This window comes from Mus caroli, chromosome 12, assembly GCF_900094665.2.
Source record: "Mus caroli chromosome 12, CAROLI_EIJ_v1.1, whole genome shotgun sequence".
In the NCBI taxonomy this organism is placed as follows: Eukaryota; Metazoa; Chordata; class Mammalia; order Rodentia; family Muridae; genus Mus; species Mus caroli.
This window is the reverse complement of record NC_034581.1, coordinates 55,713,476-55,722,423: the sequence shown is the minus strand read 5'-3', so window position 1 is coordinate 55,722,423 and position 8,948 is coordinate 55,713,476.

Genomic DNA, 8,948 nt, shown 5'->3' with positions numbered 1-8,948 from the left:
TCTTATAATATTGGTAGCTTTTAAAATAATAGGTCAGTTTCAGTAACATAGGAACCAAATGTAAGGAGAATACCACTTCCCTGTCTGGAGCATGTATTATCCAGATGCCTGCTAGGAATCTGTTCATCTTTGCTTTCCAAGTCACGGTACCAAAAAATCACCTCCCTCTCAAATCCTGATGTTTCCCCTCCTGTCCACCTTGCCATGCATTTTGTGTTTTTGATGTATGTAAATATATACAACTAATATTCTACTAAAATTTATTTCTCATGTTAAAAAGTTCCTTTAATTTTCTAGTATATTTTGGCTCTTTAACAAGCAGTAAAGCTTATATAATACATATTTATTAACTGAATTAATGAATGCATTAGATAAATTAATTCATAATTCTGTAACTATGTAAAGAAAAATTCTTAACTGTTGTGTCCGAACCACTAAGGCTGGGGGAGGAGAGGCTACACTTAACCACATTTTAAATATATAATGCCTTTTCCCTTTGCCTTTATAATACTCAAAATAAAGGCCTTAATATTCCTAGCATTATTAAAGTACATTTACACTAATGTCAAGTTATTTATATGTTCAGTCCTACATGGAATGACACAGGAGGATAGAAACTTAAGTGCCCTGTTTTGTCAGCATGGTAAATGGAATCATTGACCCTAATAACCATTATCTGGATAGCTTGAAAAACAGAGACAGGTACTTTAACGAACTCTTTCATTTATTTTTGCCTCCCCTGGTAAAACATAGATCAACATTATCAAGTCGCATTATTGCTTTGAATGATCATACTGGTTGAGTGTAAAAGCACATTTTAAAGGTAGAAAGCCACCTACAAATACATAGATACTATCTAAAATCTATCTGAGGTCACCTGCTTTTCTTCCATAGGGCTCACTCAAAGAGTCAATCTTTCAACTTTTACTTTCTTAGGCAAATTATGTAAGCAGCTGTACAATTAGGATTTGAATTTTAAATCTAGCATTTTAAAATACAGTCAATATTTCTCCACTGCGCACTTCTAGCAGTTGTCTGTTGCATAATCAGCATGAAATCTAACAAAACGGTACACCAAAGAAACACAGAGACATCTGCCTAACTGCTTTATCGAGCGTTTTAGCAATTCTGCGGAAGCTTTGCCATATCACCTGTGGTGGAACAGATGTGGCAACTGTGTGGAGCATATATTAGGATTATAGAATACTTTCTATAAAGAAACACCAAATGCAGAAAAATATATTTTAGCTTATGAAAAGGGCCTCAAGGGATATAAATCACAATGTCCTATTACAGAGCTATAGGCTGACGAGAATGCACTATTCAAGACAGCTCCAGCTGAGTAAGGATTTTATGAGGAAGAACACGAATAAATTACAGTTTCAATTCTTGTCATTTTTCTTAATATGAAAATACTTCATTTTAGGTATAAAACTGAGTCAAAGTGAATTGAATATTTTTTGCGTATAGAATATACTTAATTATCTCCTCTGTTTTTAAGTGAATCTTCATTAAGATTTTTTTAATGGAATTGCAGAAAGTATATTTGTCAAACAACTAGAAGTCATAGCTTGCTCTAGTGCCTAGTGTGTAAAAGCTTGTAAAAGGAGGTAAGTCAGTGACAAAGAAAATCCTAAACCACTAGGGCAGAAGTAAGTCCCAGGGGTACTCTATTCTTAGGAAGAGCTGCAGAGAGACCACTCTGTCCTTGCCTATAGTACGTTACTGGGTTTTATATAGTCAAGTTTAAGCATAAGGCATTATCTGACGGTCCAGATTAGGATACAGTATGGAGCTTGTTGGAGCCCTGTTTAAATCTACCTCTAGACTAATAAGCATGTCCTGTGTTGTTCTCACCTCCCAGTAAAAACTGCCACTGAATTCTCTCCTGAGGTTCAGTTGTAATCTCCTGTGTTTCCAGGGGCACTTGGCTAGCCTGGTTTTATCCCCTTTAGTTCATTACTATTACTATTATCATTCCTATTTTTATTCCACTTTAAATCATAGAGTCACTTTGCACCCCATGCTGGCTGACTGGTTGACCTCAAACTCCAAGATCCTCAAGACTTGGCCTATTTGTTGGTGGAGTTATAGTGTGTGCCAAGAAAGCCAATTTCCTTTATTTGAGTTAAGTGAAAAAGTTTAGTTTATAGAGAAAAACCAAAAGATTTTACAGTGCAAAAGGTAGTACATATCATTGATTATATCTTCAGTGTTAAGAAAATATAGTTTTGTTTTGGAGGTAAACATAATTGTCACACCACAACTGGAAAATTGAAACTAACAAATGTTATAAAACAAATGGACCTAGCATATATACAGAACCTGCCACCCAAACATAAAAGAATGTACCTTCTTCTCAGCACATCACAGAACCTTCGCCAAAATTAACCATATACTCAACCATAAAGTGAAACTCAATAGATGCAAGAAGATTGAAACAAACCCTTGCATTTTATCGGATCACCATGGATTAAAGCTGGACTTCAACAACAACAGAAACAACAGAAAGCCTACAATCTCCTGGAAACTGAACAACTCTATATTGAGTAGCCACTTGGTCAAAGAAGAAATAAAGGAAGAAATTAAAGACAGTCTAGAAATTAATGAATATGGAGGCACAACATACCCAAACTAATGGGACATGATAAAAGCAGTGCTAGAGGGTACGTTCATAGCCCTAAGTGCCTTCATAAAGAAATTGGAATGATCTCATATTAGCAACTTCACAGTATAACTGAAAACTCTAAGACAAAAAGAAGCAAACAGACCCAAGAGTAGACCACAAGAAATAATCAAAATCAGGGCTGAAAGCAATGAATTAGAAACAAAGAGAATCAATAAAATCAAGAGTTGGCTCATTGACCAAAACAATGAGATAGATAAACCATTAGACAAACTAACTAAAAGGCAGAGAGAGAGAGAGAGAGAGAGAGAGAGAGAGAGAGAGAGAGAGAGAGAATCCAAATTAACAAAATGAGAAATTAAAAGGAAGACATAAATACAAACACTGAGGAAATTTAAAAAAAAAATAGGTCTTATTTCAAAAGCCTGTACTCCACAAAATTTGAAAATCTAAATGAAACTAATGACTTTCTTGACAGATACCACTTATCAAAGTTAAATCAATATCACATAAATTATTTAAACAGCCTTATAAACCCTAGGGAAACAGAAATAGTCATTAAAAGTCTGGCACCACAAAAAAAGCTCTGGGCCAGACAGTTTTACCACAGAATTCGACCAGAAATCCATAGATATAGTAATACTAATACTCTTAAAATTAAAGTTTTCTATTCCACAAAATAGAAATGAAAGAAATATTATCAAACTCATTCTATGAAGCCACTGTCACCTCAATACCTAAATCACACAAAGACTATACAAACAAAAAGAAGTTCAAACAAATTTCTCTTATGAAATTTTGATCCAAAATACTCAATAAAACACTTGCAAACTGAATTAAAGAACAACCAAAAGCACTAGTCACAATGATCAAGTAGGTTTTATCCCATGGATGCAGGGATGATGATTCAATATATGAAAATCCACTAATGTCCACCATATAAATAAACTGAAAGAAAAAAATTATATGATTATCTCATTAGATGCTAAAAATGCCTTTGATAATATCCAATACCCTTTCATGTTAAAGATATTAGAGAAATCAGGGATACAAGGCAAGTATCTAAACATAATCAAAATAATGTACACCAAGCCAATATCCAACATCAAAATAAATGGAGAGAAAGTTAAAGCATTTGCACTAAAATCAAGGACAAGACAAGGCTGCCCACTATCTACCTATCTCCTCAGTAGAATACTTGAAGTTCTAGCTAGAGCAATAAGACAACAAAAGGAGATCAAGGAGGTATAAATTAGAAAGCAAGAAGTCAAAGTATCACTAGTTGTAGATATCATAGTATTCATAAGTGACCCCAAAAAAGTCTGGCCAAGAACTCCTAACGGTCATAAACACCTCCAGCAAGGCAGCTGGATACAAAATTAACTCAAAAGAAATAAGCATCCCTCCTTTATACAAATGATAAATGGGCCGAGAAAGAAATTAGGGAAACAATATACTTCACAATAGCCACAAATAATATAGAAATGCTTTGGTATAAATCTAATCAAGAAAGTGAAAGCCCTATATGACAAGAACTTCAACTTGAAAAAAGAAATTGAAAAAGATATCTGAAGGTGGAAAGAGATCTCCTGCTCAAGGACTGGTAACATTAACAAATTAAAAAAAAAATGGCCTTCTTAAGAGAAGCAATCTACAAATTCAATGTACTTCCCATCAAAATTCCAGCACAAATTTTTACACTCCTTCAAAGACCAATACTCAACTTCATATGGAATAGCAAAATCACCCAGGATTGCTAACACTATACAATGGGAAAGACAAAGCATCTTCACCAATTTGTGCTGGTCTAACTGAACGTCCACATGGAGAAGAGTGCAAAGAGATTCACATCTTTCACTCTGCATGAAGTTCAAGTTCAAGTGCTTCAAAGACCTCAACAAAACTAGAACACAAGTTCAAACTCTAAGATAAAGAATTGATAAATGGGACCTTATGAAACTGAAAAGCTTCTTCAGAACAAAGGACACTGTCAATAGAACAAAATGGCAGCCTACTAATTAGGAAAAGATCTTATCCAAAAGATATAAAGAAATCAAGAAGGTAGACCCCAATAAATCAAATAACCCATTTTTAATAGTGGTGAATGGCTGAAAAGTACTTAATCCTGAGCAAAGTAAACCAAACCCAAAATGACATACATGGCACATTACTCACTGATCAGTGGATACCAGCCAAAAACGTATTCAACACCCATGATGCAACTCACAGACCTTAAGAAGCTTAAGAAGAAGGAAGGCACAAGTAATGATGTTTCAATCCCACTTAGAAACAGGAACAAAATAATCACAAGAGACAGATGGAGGGAGATGCCTGGGGTAGAAGAGGGGTGAGGAAGGGGAAAGGAGAGCAGGAGCAGGTATTTGGGGAGACAGGAGAGAAACCAAGAGGTCCAGGAGAATGAATGGAAATATGCAACCACATGGGGTGGAGGCAAGGGTAAACTCTAGAAATTCCCAGAGATCTGGGATATAAGAGGCTCCCAGGATTCAGTGAGAATGACCTTAGCTGAAATGCCCAAAAGTGGGGAGATGGAAGAGAACACTTGGAGTAAATAGAAAGGGCCCACAGTGAAGGGATGCAGCCACCTTCCTTCCTTCAAAATTTTTAATCCAAAATTATTCTTGTCTAAAGAAAATGGAGGGACAAAAATTGAATAGAAACTGAAGGAAGGGCAATCCAGTGAATGGCTCAACAGGATCAATCTCATGAACAATATTACTATCCCATGTGCACCCTGACACTATTATTGATTCCATGTTGTGCTTGCAAATAGGGTCTCACTTTGCTGTCCTCTGAGAGGTTCTACCAGCAGCTGATTGAGACAGATGCAAATACAGCCAACCATTGGACTAATGTAGGGGACCCCTATGAAAGAGTTAGGAGAAAGAAAAAGAAATGTTCAGCATTTCAGTCATCATGGAAATGCAAGTTCAAATTACCCTGAGATTCTATCTTACACCTATCAGAATGACTAAGATAAAAACTCAAGTGTCATCACATACCCAGTGTAGGGATAAGGACACCAACCCACCCACAAAATTTTCACCCAAAATTTGTTCTGTCTGTAAATGCAGGGACAAAAATGAAGTAGAGACTTTGGGAGTTGCCAACCAATAACTGACCCAAATGTGCAACTTGGTTTTCATGTGGGTCCATCAACAAACTGGAGAGGTTTTCCCTAAAACCATCTGTACTCCATCTAAGGAATTCACTCCTATAACTGGGCTACCTTGTCTGGCCTCAGATGGAGAGCACATGCATAGCCATGGAGAGACTTGATGTACCAGAGTATGGGAGCATATACCTGGGGCACTCACCCTCTCAGAGAAGGCAAGAAGCAAAGATTAGTGGAGGGACTATGTGAGGGAGAAACGAGGAGGGGGTCAGTGTTCAACATGTAAAGTAATAAAATAAATACATTAATAGAAAAAAAAAGAGAAAGAAAGCCTTGCACTCATTTAATCAGTTTGTATGCTATCATTTGTTTGATTTCTTTTTTATATTTCTATGTTTTTAAGATTGTAGTTCATTGAGGCAGACAAAACTGCCAACAGTGTTGCTATTCTATTTCTTTAGAATGTGATCATGAGACTAAAAGAAATTAAGTACAAGTTAGGACCGTGAGGCTAGAATCTGCTACCTGCTTCCAAGTTTTATGAAAAGGTGGAGCCTGAATTAGGAGAAGCAATGTGTGAGGGTAACCATAGGTAGTACTCAATTTCAGTTATTATTAAATGAATTCTGAATCTCCGTATGAGGGAAGGAACCTTCAATAAAAAGATGAAAGAAAATCAAGCAAGTATGAGACACCAGGTTTGCTCATTAAATAAGCACAGGGAAAAATGTCAAAGACATTGGCGAAAATGGTCCTGAGACTGGCGCTTCTTCTATAGCAAGGTTATTGGAAATCTGGTGAGGCTGTTGGCTAAGGGACAGGGTGGCAATGACTCTCATAACACCCAGGCCACTAGGAATGTCTATGTGGTGACATTAAAGGATGAGAGAATTTAAAACTGTCTCACCTCATTTGCATAGAAAATGAGGGATGTTCAATAAGTGCAAAGGGTCCTTGAGCTCCTTGGTCCACTCTGAGAACATGACCTGCATATTTTGCTTAGTTATAGTAAATTCTTTTGAACAGTATGTGTTAACACCACAAAATTGCATATTTGAAACAAATATAAAAGAAATCAAACAAATATTTAATAAGTAATATTTTATTAGACATATAAAGGATTACATATGAAAATTTCTATAAAATGACTTTTTAAACTAGGTATCCAGCTACTCAGGGGGCTCTAAATCTTTGGAGGATCACTTGGGCCAGAACTTAAAGACCAGCCTTGGCAACACAATCAAGCAAGCTCTAATCTTAACGATCTTATCAAATAAACCTCTCAAACACACACACACACACACACACACACACACACACACACACACACAGAGAGAGAGAGAGAGAGAGAGAGAGAGAGATAACAGGAGAAATTTAATTAATTAAAATTAGCCAAATTTTTAAATGCATATTAGTATGTGTGTATGTGTGTGTATGTGTGTGCATGTGTGTGTGTATGTGTGTGTATGTGTTTGTATGTGTGTGTGTATGTGTGTTTGTATATGTGTGTGTGTGTATGTGTGTTTGTATATGTGTGTATGTGTATATGTGTGTGTGTATGTGTGTGTGTATATGTGTGTGTGTGTATATGTGTGTGTGTGTGTGTAGGTGAACTGAAGTTTTCATCATTGATTGTTTATATGATGCAATAACCTCATGAGAAAACTAAAATTACCTTACATAAATTAGCTTACAATAATATTTCAAATATTATTGATAATTTTGTTCTTTGTTCTTTAAAGAGTAAAGAAAAAATGTTTATAGTTAAATACTGAAGATTCAAAATTTGGTTGGCTCAGAGCTTGTCTTGAAGCACTCGAGTGGCACATGGAGTTCTAGGGCACAGTCACACTTTGATATAGACACACATATCTATGTGTTCCCTGCAGGAACTAGGAGTTATGTGCACTGGTGTTAACCATTATTTTCTTTCTGTGTTAAATATTATGTAGCATTGAAAACAATTCAAATTATTGTAGACAGATGTGTCTTAGTCTCATTGTACCAAATGCATAACCAAACAGATTTTGCATTGCTGTGGAACAGGGTTTGTTGTTGCTCTTTAAATGGCCTGCGGGGCATAGTAGATGAACCTCACAAAGATGCCTTTTTGGGCAAACAGTACTAATTCTCGGAAGTGAGAACTTCTGATTTGGCTGGAGACTCAATTGTGTTATGTCATGTTTTTCTGGAAGCTGTCTTATGAGAGGATGTTTTCCTGAAGCAGACACATTCAATGATGTTGTGCTGAAAACACACATGGCATTTTTCTGGAAGCTGAGTGGTGAAAGGGCATGCCATCTTTGCTGGAGCATACACTTGAGAAGACACATGATGTTGGGAAGAGTGTGTGTATAGCCCAACAGACATTGGATGATGCTCAAGGTGAATTGGTTCACTATGCTGGTCTTCATTGAGCTTCACCTTACTGGTCTTTGCTCATGACACTCTGGAATTGGTTTGCCTTGCTTTCTTCACTGACCTTCATAATGAAAAGAGAAACTAGAAATACCACTAGCCTTAAAATTCTCAAAGCCTCCCTGCAGGGACATACATCTTCCAAAAGACTATAAACCTCTGAAATCTCCCTAAATAGCACCACCAACTAGTGACCATGTATTCAAATGCCAATACTACAAACTATAGCTTGAACTGAAATTAAAATAATTATGTCTTATTTCTATTATGCCTAACTTCCTTGATGTTTTACCACACTATGCCTGAGATATTATTTAACTAATTTCTTATCTGAACATTTGTTAAAATGTTTTAAATGATAGGGTTTTTTAGGTGTATGTTTTAAGTTATCCTTATTAGATTGTTAGAATAATTAATTCATTAATATTCAAGTTTTGTTGTAATGGGATCCTATAAAAACTAGAGCTATTTAGAATGAACTCAGATAAACTTTGTGCTTGCAATGATTTTTGTCTCCAAGGGCTAGTAAATTGTCTTTGTAAAAGGTCAGTTTTAACAATAACAAATAAAACTTGAAGGAAAAAAGAAAAAAAATCCAGTCTCATTGCTCTTAAAATAAACTCCATTAGAAAACTAAAAAGAAGGGAAATGTGTCTTTTAGTGTCTGTATAACATCCTGGACGGATGTTATACAGACACTAAAAGAACACAAATTCCAGCCCAGGCTACTATACCCAGCCAAACTCTCAATTAACATAGATGGAGAAA